General features: G+C 40.5%; 1 protein-coding gene across 2 annotated transcripts in view; it reads left to right on the top strand.

The window, feature by feature from the left end:
* Positions 1 to 4,704: 4,704 nt before the first annotated feature.
* Positions 4,705 to 13,925, top strand: part of TRIM13 (tripartite motif containing 13) — a 14,425-nt gene continuing 5,204 nt past the window's right edge. The window contains exons 1-2 of one of the 2 annotated variants that reach the window (XM_023731530.1): positions 4,705 to 4,761; positions 5,317 to 5,408. The gene's annotated coding sequence lies outside the window, so the exon portion shown is untranslated. Of the gene's footprint in view, positions 4,762 to 5,078; positions 5,409 to 13,925 lie in introns of those variants that run through there. The other variant, XM_004376567.3, reaches the window with a different exon arrangement.

Below are 13,925 nucleotides of genomic sequence, written 5' to 3'. Positions count from 1 at the left end.
GTGTCTGTCAGTGGAGGGTATGAGAAAGAAGAAAGAGGTTTGTTACAAGCTGTATGTTTATATTTGTCTTTTCTTTAACTTGAGACTGTCTGAGATTTCAGAACAACAAGTAATCAATCATTCTCATGGATCTCATTATCAGTTTCCGTCAAGTCTATTCCAACTCATGGCGACTCCATGTGTGTCAGAGTAAAACTGTGCTCCATAGGGTTTTCAATGGCTGATTTTTTGGAAGTAGATTGCCAAACCTTTCTTCTGAGGCACAGCTGGGTGAACATGAACCTCCAACCTTTCGGTTAGCAGCCAAGTGCACTAAGCATTTGTACCACACAGGACTCCATGGATCTCATTACTGACATCATTTCAGATTCTTAAGATGGAGTTCTATTTACCTCAATACAGGACCACCTGTATGTTTTCCTCAGCTATTTTAAGCTGTAATCAGACCACATCTAAAGTTTTATTTTATTTATTTTGTCGTTGTTGTTGAGAATCTACACAGCAAAACATATACCAATTCAACAGTCTCTACATGTACCATTTAGTGACATTGATTACATTCTTCAGTTGTGCAACCTTTCTCACCCTCCTTTTCTGAGATGTTCCTTCTCCATTAACATAAATTCACTGCCCGCTAAGGTTCCACATTTAAAGTTTTAACACTGCTGTTATCAGAAAGGAGTCCCTAGGTGGTGCAAATGGTTAAGTGTGCTGGACTACTAACAGAAAGGTTGGCAGCTCAAACCCACTCAGTGGTATCTTGAAAGTAAGGCCTGGTGATCTACTTGCAAAAGATCACAGCTATTGAAAACCCTATGGAGCACAGTTCTACTCTAACACACATGGGGTCACTATGAGTCAGAATCAACTCTTTGGCAACTGTTTTATACAGTCAAACACAATGTTGGTTGCTTTATGCATTTATTATCTAACAAGATGTTCCACTGTATCTGGGGAGGCCCACTACCACCCCTCCCCTGCACATACTCTTCCAGGCTTAGGGGTGTCAGTCTCACAATTTACATTTCAGTGTACACCAAATTTGGCATTGTTCCTTTTGATTTGGAAAGTCTAATCACTTATGTCTTGGTAGGTAGGGAGGGGAGCTGGGCAGTTTTTACCTTCGTCCGGATTCAGGACAAAAACACCGTGAAATCAACACAGCAATGAGACTATATATATAATCATGTATACAATCTTACTGCAATACAACCGTATATATCGCATATGGTTGCCATGGTTTGGAACAGACTACACTGCAACCGGTTTGTTTGCTTGTTTGTTCTAAATTGCAATAAGACTACTGTGGGACAAAAACTGGATTTGGCCTTTTGTCTCTGGTTTCAGAATACAGAGCCCTCGTGGCACAGTGGTTAAGAGCTCAGCTGTTAATCAAACGGTCAGCAGTTTGAATCTACCAGCCCCTCCGTGGAAACTCTCTTGGGCAGTTCTACTCTGTCCTATCTGGCTTTTCTGAAAATAGCCCTTGGAATTCTCGAGCAATTGAGGTGCCCTTTGTTTTCTAAAATAGCCAGGCAACATGTAAACTCCTGTAAATGTCTTAGAGGCTATCCAGGCCCCACCCTGGCAGCAAACCTCAGGAAGGGAGAGGGCATGATGCAGGCAATCATGCATATTCATTGATCATGCATATACATTAGGCCCCACTGACTAAGCGACCCTGGAGTGGTGGTAACATCCACACAGGAGAGCATGGCATGTCCCTGGGAACAGCGGAAGTCTCCTGCTGTACCCTTCCCAGACCTTGCCTGATGTGTCTCTGCTTGCATCCACTTTCTGGTTATAACAAATGGGTAACCGTAAGTATAGATATTCGTCTCCATGAACTTTGTGAGTTATTATAGAGAATTAACAAACCCACAGGGGCAATGAGACTCTTAGATCAGAGTAGTTAATTCAGAGAAAGGCTGCATGGGCAGTCAATGAAGAAGGATAGAGTCCTTCCAGCTTGCGACCTAACCCCAGGGGGTTAGAGAGAGAGAGAGGCTGGCTGGTCTGAAGTTTGGGGAGTTGTGCAGACTCCTGCGTCTGTGGCTGGTACCCGATGCCCTGACCCCACGTGGCCAGGGATGTTTTGACCTTGTTCTGGGTAGACAGGGATGAAGTCTGACCTAGTTCTGGGTTGTTAAGGTCAGAGAGGAATTGCCACAGAAGTGGTTGGCGAAAGGGATCATAGAGATGTGGGAATGTGAAGCCTGGGTCGATTTCCAGATTTGGATTTATGGTGATCCACACCGTGCAGTTAGTGATAAAGGTAGGGGTTGGCCACCTTGCCCAGTGCTTAGTGCAGTGTGCACAGGCCCCACAGCTATATAAATAACATACATATATGTAGTCTTGCTGCTGTGTGTCATAGCGTCAGCCTTCGTGCACCTATTAGAATGGCCAATAGAAGGCGATGGCAGCGTGACAAGAATCTTGACAATCCCTCAGTGTTACCTCTCGCAGGATCTAGTTACCAGGAAGGGTGTAGCTGTGTATGTAAGTTTTAATCTGGCAGTTACTTCAGTGTCCTAGTCACACTACATATTGCAGTTCCCTAGTTGCTGTTTTGTTAGGACCATGGGAGGAGAGAGAGGTTATTCTGCCTTCCATTTTTCTAGGCTTAAGAGGGTTTAATAAACTATGTTGTTTATTTTGTAGTGAATTTTGTTTAACAATCAAAGGATTCCACTGCAGATTTAACTTGAGTGTTTAACACTAAATTGGGCAGTAGTTTATTCATTAGTATCTACCGCCAACCAGATCTAACCAAATAAAAATGTATTATATAATAATATTAAGGATAATTTGTGGTTTATGAGTTAATAACCTAGCTTTCATTCTTGTATAATTTTAATATTATCGTATTTAAAATATTTTTATAAATCAGTTCTTTTTAATGACACTTACAGGCGACTGGGGTGTTGCTTTCATTGCCACTGACAGTTAAGGTGCTGCAGAAAGAACATGCACCTAGAATCTGACGAGTCCACTCCGCCTCTTGTTCTTTTTATTTTTTACCTTAAAGAAGTCATTTCATTCATTTCCTCATCTGTAGGATGTGGATCATAATTTCTGTCCCACAGGGTTGTCATGAAGACAACCAAAAACCAAACCAAACCCACTGCAGTGGAGTCTGTTTCAACTCAAGCTTCCCTATAGGTCTGCCCCATAGGGTTTCCAAGGCGGTAAATCTTTACCGAAGCCGCCTGCCACATCTTTCTCCCAAGATGCGGCTGGTGGATTCCAACTGCCGACCTTTTTTTGGTTAGCAGCCAGCTCTTAACCACTGCGACACCAGGCTTCCCCGAGGGGGCGGGGAGGGGCTTTCTTAGGGTTTGGGCTGAGCATTATCAGTCAAGGAGCACGTGCAGTATGTGTGGTGGGCCTTTAATATCTTTTCTACAAACCCTACTCCTCTTCCAAAGCCCAGATTTCCCCGACTAGGGATGAACTCAACCCCAGGCATATTCCGTGATTTTCGACTTGCCTTACTTCCCCAAGATTGAAAGCTTTGGAGAGGAGCCATTCCTTTATTACCCATCTTTGTATCCTTCCCAGGACCGCTCCCTGATAAGTGCTTAGTGCCTTTGGTATTAGACAAGATTCCAATACAGGGGGCTGGACGTCAAGAATAGTCAGATCAACGACTTAACGGTTGGCTGTGGATAACTAAAGTCAATTTTAAAGTCCTTCCTTCCCTCCAAAGGAAAAAGCAGTTAGCGTGGTGGTCTTTTTTATTAAAAAAAGTTTTGAATTGGGTCGTTAGTGTCCAGCCTAAAGCCTCAAAATGGGTGCAAGGACACCCCATTGCCATCGAGTGGATTCTGATTTATAGTGACCCTATTTCTCCCGGGGAGCGGCTAGTGGGTTCGAACCCTTTCGGTTGGCAGCTGAACGCTTAACCACTGAGCCTTCAGGTCTCCCCTGGGTGGAATGATAGTTAACCTTATTTCGGTTACGCTTTCACCCGGCCCTTGGCTCAGCCATAGCGCGGGTTCGAACCTAAGTCGCTGAGCCCGCAGGGGCGCGGCGCGAGGAGCCCGTCTCTGCTCCCGCGCCGGGGGAGGCGGGCGGACCGAATCCTCTGTCCCCAAGCCGCTGTGGCCAGGTTTCTGGTCCTGAGAGATGCAGATGAAGTGGTGTGAAGGGTTGGGCTTTTTTTTTTGTTCCTAAAAATTAAACGAACAAAAAAAAAAGTACAACAATCCAAACCCAACTATCTTATTGCGCGTCGTTTAAACTCTGGGAGACGTTTTTCCCGAGTGGCTCCGATGGGGACAGATCACCTCCAGTCGCCGGCGCTCCCTCTAGGCCGAGCCCACTCATCTCGCAACATCCACCTTCCCGGAGGCGCGCATCCAACCCCCACTCCGGGCACGACCGGCGCAACCTCAGCGCCCCTTGCGGCCGCGCGCACCCCTGGGAAGCGAAGGGGAGCCCGGCACCGCCCACCTTCCGCGGGTGGGAGGGGCGAGGCGGCGCGGGAGGCGGCGGTTGGAGGCACCGGAAGGACTCCCGCCTCACCTCACCCACCCCTTCCCAGGGGAGAGGCGAGACTGGGGAGGCGGAACAAAGACGAAGCTAGGGTTGGGAGGCGGAGAGCCGAGGTGCCAGAGCGGGAGAGCGGCGGGGCGGGGCCGCCTCAGCTCCGCGAGTCCATTTTGTCGCCGTGCGGGGCGCTCGCCTGGGCGGTTCCAGCGGCTTTTGGACCGGCGGCCGCACGGCACCAGGCGGGCTCGTCCCGCGTCGCTAGAGGTCGGAGATAAGTACCCACCGCTGGGCTCCTCTTTGGGGAGGCTCGGGAGTTGGGGGCCCCTTGATTCTGCTGCGAGGGTGGGGAATTGCCCTGGCCGGGCAGGGGACCTGCGTGGGCGGGGGGGCTGGCGGAAAGCGCAGTCTGAGGTCCGGTCGCCTCAGCACAGCGGGAACCAGCGGGCGTGGGGGAAGCAGCGTGGGGCGGGCGTCGGCGGCCGGCGCGGTGTGCCTGTGCTCCAGCAGACCAGCTCCACTGCGGGCGCCTTGGTATCGCCTAGAAAAGATACGGCGAGCGTGAACCCGAGGGCAGAGCAAGCGCCTCCCGCCGCGCACTTGGTCCGGGGAGGCCTGCCTACTCCGGGGGAGGGCGCCCAAACGAGACTCTTGTACAGAGACCGCCAGCCTCGCCCACAGCTCATGGCTCATTCGCCAGGTGTTAGCGGGCTGGCTTTATTTGTGGGGGACGATTGAAAAATTGAGGATCGAGACTGCAGATCCTATGCAAATAAATGCGTAATACCCTTTTCTTTCTCCTTTCTTTACGGTGGACTCTAGTTTGACTGTCGGTTACAATGTGAGAAAAACCTGGTTGTCTTGTCCTGGAAAATAGTGACCCTGCGGAATACACCTGCTTACAGGGAACAGAGGTAAACTACAATGCTTTTTCCTATAAATGCCATCCTTCCATTAAAGAAAAAAAAGAACACCCCCTTTGTTTAGGCCTAAAACCTTTCAAAATCTAACTCTGTATAGAATATATATTCCCACCCACTTTGTCTTGTGGGTGATCTTTTCATATTTTGTCAAAACTCAAAAATAGAATCCATACTTGGAAAATCTTTGTTTTTTATTACACGTAAGGAGTCCGGATGGCGAACAGTTAGACTTTTGGCCGCTACCCAAAAGGTTAGAAGTTCGAGCCCACCGAGTACTTCCAAGGGAGAAAAGACCTGGCTATCTGCTCCTGTAAAGATACAGCCTAGAAAACTCTATGGGGCAGTTCCACTCTGTCACATGGGGTACCTGTGAGCTGAAATATACATTTGACATGTACTATATCCAAAGATAAGGAGCCCTGGTGGCACCATGGTTAAAGTGCATGACTACTGATGGAGAAAGGTCGCGGTTCAAACCTACCAGCTGCTCTGAGGGAGAAAGATGTGGCAGTCTGCTTCTGTAAAGGTTACAGCCTTGGAAACCCCATGGGGCAGGTCTGGTCTGTACTGTAGGGTCACTATGAGTCGAAATCCACTAGACTAGCAACTAGTTTTGGTTATATCCAGTGATGGTTTACCCTTCAAAGGAAGAAAGGCTTCAGCACCATTTTTTTTTATTTTTATATTTTCTTTCTCCTAAGTCTGGTGAATTGTCAGGCTACTAGGTCTTGTAGAAAGGAGCTGAAGTTTAGAGACGTTTACATAATATACATTTAAAGCAGAATTTCATTTACGTAGGCACTCCCACTAGTAGAACTTGATGGAGCTGTTGATTAACTGGTTATACTGCTTTCTTGCACAATGAGAAGATAGGTTTCTTCAGGCTCCCTAAAAATACTGCATTTTCACCCCAGCTGACTTACTAAACCTCCCTGGTAGTCCATCCATAACACCAGGCTGTTCTTTCACTCTGTACCTGGCCCTACTTCTGCCAGAGCTGTTTTGTTCATATATGTCCATTTTCATGAAAGTGCTTTGTATGTGCTATCCTACGTAATACTTGTTTTACTTTGCTTTTCCTTAAAATCACTTTTCTTCGTTAATACACTCATGTTCTAAGGTTTTTAAATGTGTATTTACAGTGCACGGTAATCGTACACATACATAATTAAACCACCTTACATTTATATAGTTCCAACGGTTTACAAAATGGTCACACATTTCTTAATCTCAACACCGCTATGAAGTAAGTACTATAAAAATCCTCGTTTACTGAAAGATAAAACTGGTACTTGATTAAATTTGATTTTATGGATGAGGATACTAAATTCTTGACCCACTTTCCAGATCGTGCTAAGGTCTAAGAATTGGGAAACGCAGGTTCTGTGCCTAGTTTGCTATACACAATTGACAAGTCTCAATCTTTTTTGGGCCGTAGTTTTTTCAATTATAGTGCTTAGCTAGATGTTTTTAAACCTGATACTTCTGTTTTATGCCTGCGCTATAACTTTTATTACCATATAGTTGCAGTACATGTATTGATAATATAGATATGCATACTAATGTTAACTGCCTTAAACTTTTATATTTCAAACTCCAGTAGGAATGGTAACAAATGTGACTTGTTACTTGTTTTCACTAAGCTCTATAAAAATCTGGTTCGTTCTAAGATCAAGAGCTGCATGGGGAGGTGGGACACTCATACATCATAGGTTAGAGGTCAGAAAGTGATATACCCTTTCTAGAGGGAAACTTTGCAGTCTTTTCAAGAGCCTTAAAAATGTTCCTACCCTTTGACATGCTCCCCCCTCCCCCCGCCCCCATTATTTCCTAAGACAGGAATGTCTGAGGAAATAATCAGAGTCGTGGACCAAGACTTGTATAGGAGGTTCATTTAAACGTTATAATACCAAAATAAACAAATAATTGATAAGAAAGAGCATACCCAGAAGGTGGACTATCACCTTTTTGAAGAACATAGAATGATAGGGGAAATATATGCACTCCATAAGTCAAAAAAAGTGGATACAAAATTGTATATACCATACCTTCCCAATTTTGATTGAAATATATGCATGTGCGCACACATACAGAAAAGAGATTGGAGGAAATACACCAAAATAATAATGAGCACAAATTACTTTTGTAATTTAAGAAAAATATTTTATAAAATTAATTGCATGGATACCATCTCCAACTTTAGTATGGTATCAGCTTTCTATGTTTTTTTAATAAGGTGTTTATCATACATTTTACCTTTGTAGGAGCCCTGGTTGTGCAGTGGTTAAGAGCTTGGCTGCTAACCAAAAGGTCGGCAGTTAGAATCCACCTGCTGCTCCTTGGAAACCCTATGGGGCAGTTCTACTCTGTCCTACAGGGTCGCTATGAGTCGGAATTGATGCCATGGCAACGGGTTGAGGTTTTTGGTTTGTTTTTTGTTTTTTTGGTATACTTTTGTAAATGCTCTACATTTGTGAGTTTAGGAATTGCCTTTTGGTTTATATCTTATTTTTTTAAATATCATTAGATTATTGGATTATCCATTTCTGTTGTTCATGAAAGACATTGCCATTGTCATTACCTTGGCCTGGGACTCTTAGATACTAGACTGGTACTGGAAGAATAGAGTGCTATGCTCACCTTTCAAAACAGTTAACCAAATACAGGTATCCTTTGACATACAGAAGAGTTACATTCTATTCAAGCCTCCTATAAAACTTCCATAACATGAAATCTATTTAATAAATTCTTTTCTGTTTAGATCTAGATATGTTTCTAAGGAAAAGCTGTATGTATTAGTAACTTAAATTACTGTCTTTTTTTTTTGTGTGGCATAAGGCCATGCATACTCAATTTGGTGATAGCCTGGCTCCCCATTTAAAACTCTCAGAGGAGCTCTCCTTTTTTTCCCTGCATATTTGCACTGTTGAGTAAGAGCTAGGCAGTGCAACATAGCAGCACCATATGATACAGCCAACCTAAAAATTGCTTACAGTCAAGCATAATTAACTTTCTACTTGAATATGTCTGTAGATCAGGTTTACTTAGAATAAGAAGTGTACGTAACCGGGCAACGTTTTGTTGTTCGGTTACACCTAAGGTTGCCATGAGTTGGAACAGACTCAATGGCAACTAACAGCAACAGTTTTATACTGAGCAAAAGGAACTTTATTGGTACCAATTACATTTCCAATAGTCATCTCAGAAGTAAGTTATTAATTGGTAGGTACTTAGCAGATATCTACTAAATGTCCACTTTCACTTGACCTGGTATTCGATACTATGTAAATAATCTTACTTGGCTAGATAAACCTAGCTAGCTATCTGCTGAATGCTTGACTTTGACTACTTTTTGAAAACCGAGATTAACCTAACATACAAAGTTAGGTGATGGAAACTTCTAATAGATACCAACCTGGTGGGGACAGTAACTTAATAGGTCGATGTTTGCCGAGTTTATGGTTGTAAAAGAGAACAATTTGTTTTAGGGATAAAAATTTGCCACCTTCATTTAAACCCATTTACATTTATTTGGAAGCAAAGAAACCAGGCATTTCTGGTTCATAAAACCTTGGCAGTCAAGTCAGTAATTCCAACTTAATGACCTTAATTCCAGCTCTTAACAGATAAAGATAAATATGTGGGTTTCGTTGGTACCAACTAGGGGAGTGCAAAATATTAAAATAGCTGTCTCATAGGCTATAGTTCATGTGAATGTTTCCCTCAAATTCAGATACTCATTTTATTGAAATTGATGTCATCTGGGTGGGGAAGACTGGGATTAACACCTTTTGGGGTCCACATAAATTTCTCAATAGTTGTACGTAAGTGGGATAGGAGTATCTGATCTAAAGTCCTGTTGATTTAATGCTGTGGAATTACACACTAATATCTTGGCTGATTATCAAGTGACACAGGAAATGGAAAAAATACAAGGTTAAGAGGAGGATGGTGGAATAAGTAAAGAATGGGAAGAAATCAGAAGATTGTACTCAGTGAAACAGCATGGGGAAGACAAGTTAAAAGAACAGTAAAGGAAAGATTCAAGGCTGAATAGTGGTACAGAGGAGACAATAAAGGAAACAAAGCATTTTTTTCTGAGTGGTCTGAACTAAGAAGATGATAAAGTGGTTTTCATATTTTTGAGAATGTGTCACTTTAGACCAACAACCTTTATGAACTTTCTGAGCAGGTGGACCTTCTGTCCTAGCTTTAATTTTGCTGTGTCAGGAAACCTAGAGGTACTTTCGGGGGAAATTTTAACGATTACTCATTCTAGGGGAAAGCCAGAAAATATATAGCTTTTTATGTGTTTTGTGTTTGAAAGAGCCATGTAACAATTAGATAACCTATTTTGCACACTATATATAATGTATTCACTTTAATGTTCCTTTTATTTGAAATTATATTCTTAATCTTACTTTGTCTTTTTTATGTAAGTCATGGAACAGTCTCTAAAAGCCAGACTAAAGTGTCAACACATTTATATAGTATTTAAAATAATAATTTTGTAACTAATTTTCATATATTATTATATACCTTTCATAACAGTTGTACAAAATGAGAGAAACTATAATATGTATACGTGATTTGTCAGAAGTCACAGACTGAGAGCCAGACAAGTATGTCAGTCTTCTCACAGGTCTGAATCCAGAGATATCCAATTCTACAATTATTTTATAAAAACTAAAACAGTACTCCAGCAGATTCAGCTCTTTGCTAATGTTTCTGAAGTTTTACTTTTTTACCTCAGTATGGTTTTCTTATAACTGACCTTCCATTTTAGTTTTTTCCCCAACTTTATATTATGAAAATTTTCAAACATACAGAAAATTCAAAAGACTACTACAATAAGTATCTTTACATCCTTTACCTAGATTCAACGGTTGTTAACTAAACCGTTGGTGAGTTTCAAGAAAGCGTTACTAGTGGATCTCAGACTAAAATAGAATACAGTATAACCAAAAAAAAAAAAAAAACCCAAACCCGTTGCCGTCAAGTCGATTCCAACTCGTAGTGACCCTGTAGGACAGCAGAACTGCTCCATATGGTTTCCAAGGAGCGCCTGGTGTGCCTGATGGATTTGAACTGCCAACCTTTTGGTTAGCAGCACAACTCTTAACCACTATGCCACCAGGGTTTCCAGAATACAGTATACTACTTGAAAATAACTAGTTTGCTGAGAGAAGTGATTAAAAAAAGGTCTTTTTATTCTTTTGTTCCCAAAATAAGGTTAGTGGCTCTCAGTTTAGTAGGGTTTAGCATAATTTCCTTTGTTCCTTGGTCAAGTGACAGTGTTTGTTATCTAGGTAACCTGATACTTAGGTATTGCTTTGAGATTCCTAAATTCAAAGCTGCCTCTCAAAGCAGGATGGAAATTTGGTTTAAATATCACTGCAACTTGACTCTTTAAGATACAAAGTGTAATGTATTGACTTTTCCTTTTGTTCCCTAATGTGAATTGGAAAAAAAAAAAAAAATCATGGATAACATTTTGAATGACTTTATATTGCTACCAGCCAATGGAATTTAATGGTTAATTTTAATAGGAAAGTTTCTTTTTCTAATAGGTTTTATAAGGAGAAAATTAACTTCTGTTTGAATGAGCACCTTTTGCAGTGTAATCATTATGGGTTGACCATTTGAAACAAAGGCATTCTAGCAGGAAGAAGTCTCATACATATATATAGCTTTTACTTGTATTTTATATGGCTTCTTTGTAAGAATTGGCTTTTCCATTTTTAGTATTCTGGTGTTATATATTTTTCATTTGTAGAGATGGTTGTTAGCTGTATATTCATTCAAGATAGGATTGATAAAGCACTTTTTATAGTCTTCCTTGAGGGCAGTTAACTATTTGTTTAAAAACAAATCTGGTGGTAATTATACGATCAAAATTCACAACTTTGCATCAAAAAGTGAATTTTATTGTATGTGAATTTTAAAATATATTAAAAAATAAACATATGGCTGTGAAAAAAAAGGTTGATCTTTTTCCAGAGAGGTGGTATACAAGTAAGTGTATATTCAGTTATTTTTATTCACTGGTGTAAAACACTTAGGAAATTTTTAATTGGTGAGAAAATAGGTTTCTGTGCTTTGAAATTTAAAATTTTTTGGTGTTCAAAAAAATACAAAGATCTCACTTATATGAGATAGCTATAATAGGCAAATGCATAGAGAACAAAGTTTTTCAACGGTTACCAGAGTTAGGCGGGAGAGGGAATGAGAGTTAGGCTGATGGGATACTTAGTTTCTGTTTGGGGTGAGTTAAAACTTTGGAAAATGAATAGTGGTGATGGTAGCACAATGTGATGAATGTTATTAATGTCACTGAATTTTATACTTAAAAATGGCTAAAATTGCAAACATTTTATAATATACATTTTACCACAATAAAATTTTAAAAAATTCAAATGAAGAAATGAATGTTGGAAAACTCCATTTGCCTTTATACGCTTGACACTGGTTAAGTTGAAATGTTATGAACAGTAAACAACAGTTTAATTAGCCAAAAAAGGCAGAAAAGGGATGTAAGCTCTATTGATTTCTTCTGAAGAGACTTTGAGTATAAAGAGGAGGCATAAAGTTAAGGGAAGAATAAAATAGTGTTTAGCTTTTAAGATTAATGTGAAATCTCTAATCATTAGCACTAAAAATGAAACAACAGGATCTACAGTTTTTGATGTAATTTTTAAATAAGAGGCTTCTCAAATAGTATTTTTTCTCTGGTTCATTTTAAGTTAAAAGCTGTAAGTTGATTATGGCTTTGGGATGGCTGTTTATTCAAAATTTCTCTGTGACATTTTCCTTCTGTATAGCAAAATGTCTTCACTTTTGGTCATACTTGATTGCCTTAAAATTCTTGGCCCTTTTTGGAGTACCTTGTTTGCTTGAAAGTTTCTCTCTGCCTTGGGTGCCTTTTTTTCTTCCCCTCATCCCAACCTCTCGGTATCTTTTGTTTTTCCTGTTATTTAGTTTAATATGCTTGGATAGGGTTTTCTGGAATTATCAACTATATAAGGATGAGTAAATTAGGTTTACTTTGAGTGCTGCCCCCACTATTTTCCTGTTTCTACTGCCTACTCCAAAATCTACCCTTTGTGTAGAATTCCTAGGTGAAAGATGACAGCAGGGGGGGAGGTGATCAAGTGTGTATGTAACAGGACTAGGTTTGGAGAATCATCAAAAGTTTACCTTCTCTGTTCTAAAGAGTAGAATGTTTTACAGCTGCTTGATAACCTCTAGAGAGCACTCTCCTTAGTTTTTATAGCCATTTTCTTCCCAGTGCATTTTCAAAGGTTATATGATTTCTCATGTTGCAAATATTTTTCCGAAAAATCACCTAATCACACACATTTTTTACATATGGCACTAAATTTGGGACAAAATAATCTTTGCTTTAAATACATTTTATATATATGTACATACACATACATAATTAACCTATTATAAAAACATAAACTAATTAGCCCTGCAAGCTCAGTTTAGCTTTTAAATAGTTTGTCTTCTAGATTATAACTGTGCCTATTGAAATTACTGTTAAAGTATTTACTTATTTTTGATTGTAAGATTGTCTATAGATTATTAAGATTGTATTTTACTTATTTTGGTGCTAATTTGGTGCTAATGTGATAATCTAACCAATTGTCAGTCAAGTCAGTTCCAGCTCATGGTGTGTCAGAGTAGAACTCCATAGGGTTTTCTTTTTTGTATTTATTTTGTTGTTGCTATTTAGAATATACACAATAAAACATAAACCAAATTCAGCAGTTTCTACGTGTACAATTCAGTGACATTGATTAAATTCTTTGAGTTGTACAGTCATTCTAACCCTCCTTCTCTGAGTTGTTCCTCTCCCGTTAACATAAACTCACTGTACCATAAGGTTCCTGTTTAATCTTTCCAGTTGCTGTTGTTAATTTGATCCCCATATAGTTCCTAAAAGAGCGTAATGTTAAAGACAGATGTTTTTACTAGTTAAGCTAAACTATTTGGTTTTAAGAAGATTTCAGAAATACTTTTGGTTTAAGGTTTAAAGAGTATCTCAGGGCAGTAGTTTCATCCAAGCTCCATGGCTCTGGGAAGTGTGGATTCCATGAGAATTTTAAATTCTGTTTTGCATTTTCCCCCTTTTGATCAGGATTCTGCTATAGATCAAATGTTCAGTAATGGTAGCCAGGCACCATTTAGTTCTTCTGGTCTCATGGCAAAGGAGGCAATTAGCCACACATTCCATTTCCTCCTATTTCTGACTCTCCTTCTTCCTCTGTTGCTGTAGGTGAATACAGACTAATTGTTGGGCCTTGGATGGCCACTTACAAGCTTTTAAGACCCCAGGTACTACACAATGAACTGGGAGGTAGAACAGAAGCACTGAACACATTATTAGGCCAATTAACTGGAATATCCCATGAAACCATGACCCTAAACCTCCAAACCAAGGAACCAAATCCCCATGAGGTGTTCGGTTGTCCATAAGCAGCCTCAGCAGCTACCTTTTTTTTT

The sequence above is a fragment of the Trichechus manatus genome, unplaced genomic scaffold, assembly GCF_000243295.1.
Source record: "Trichechus manatus latirostris isolate Lorelei unplaced genomic scaffold, TriManLat1.0 scaffold00044, whole genome shotgun sequence".
NCBI classification, from domain to species: domain Eukaryota; kingdom Metazoa; phylum Chordata; class Mammalia; order Sirenia; family Trichechidae; genus Trichechus; species Trichechus manatus.
Note: the sequence above shows the minus strand (reverse complement) of the source record. Positions and strands in the feature narration are given on the sequence as shown.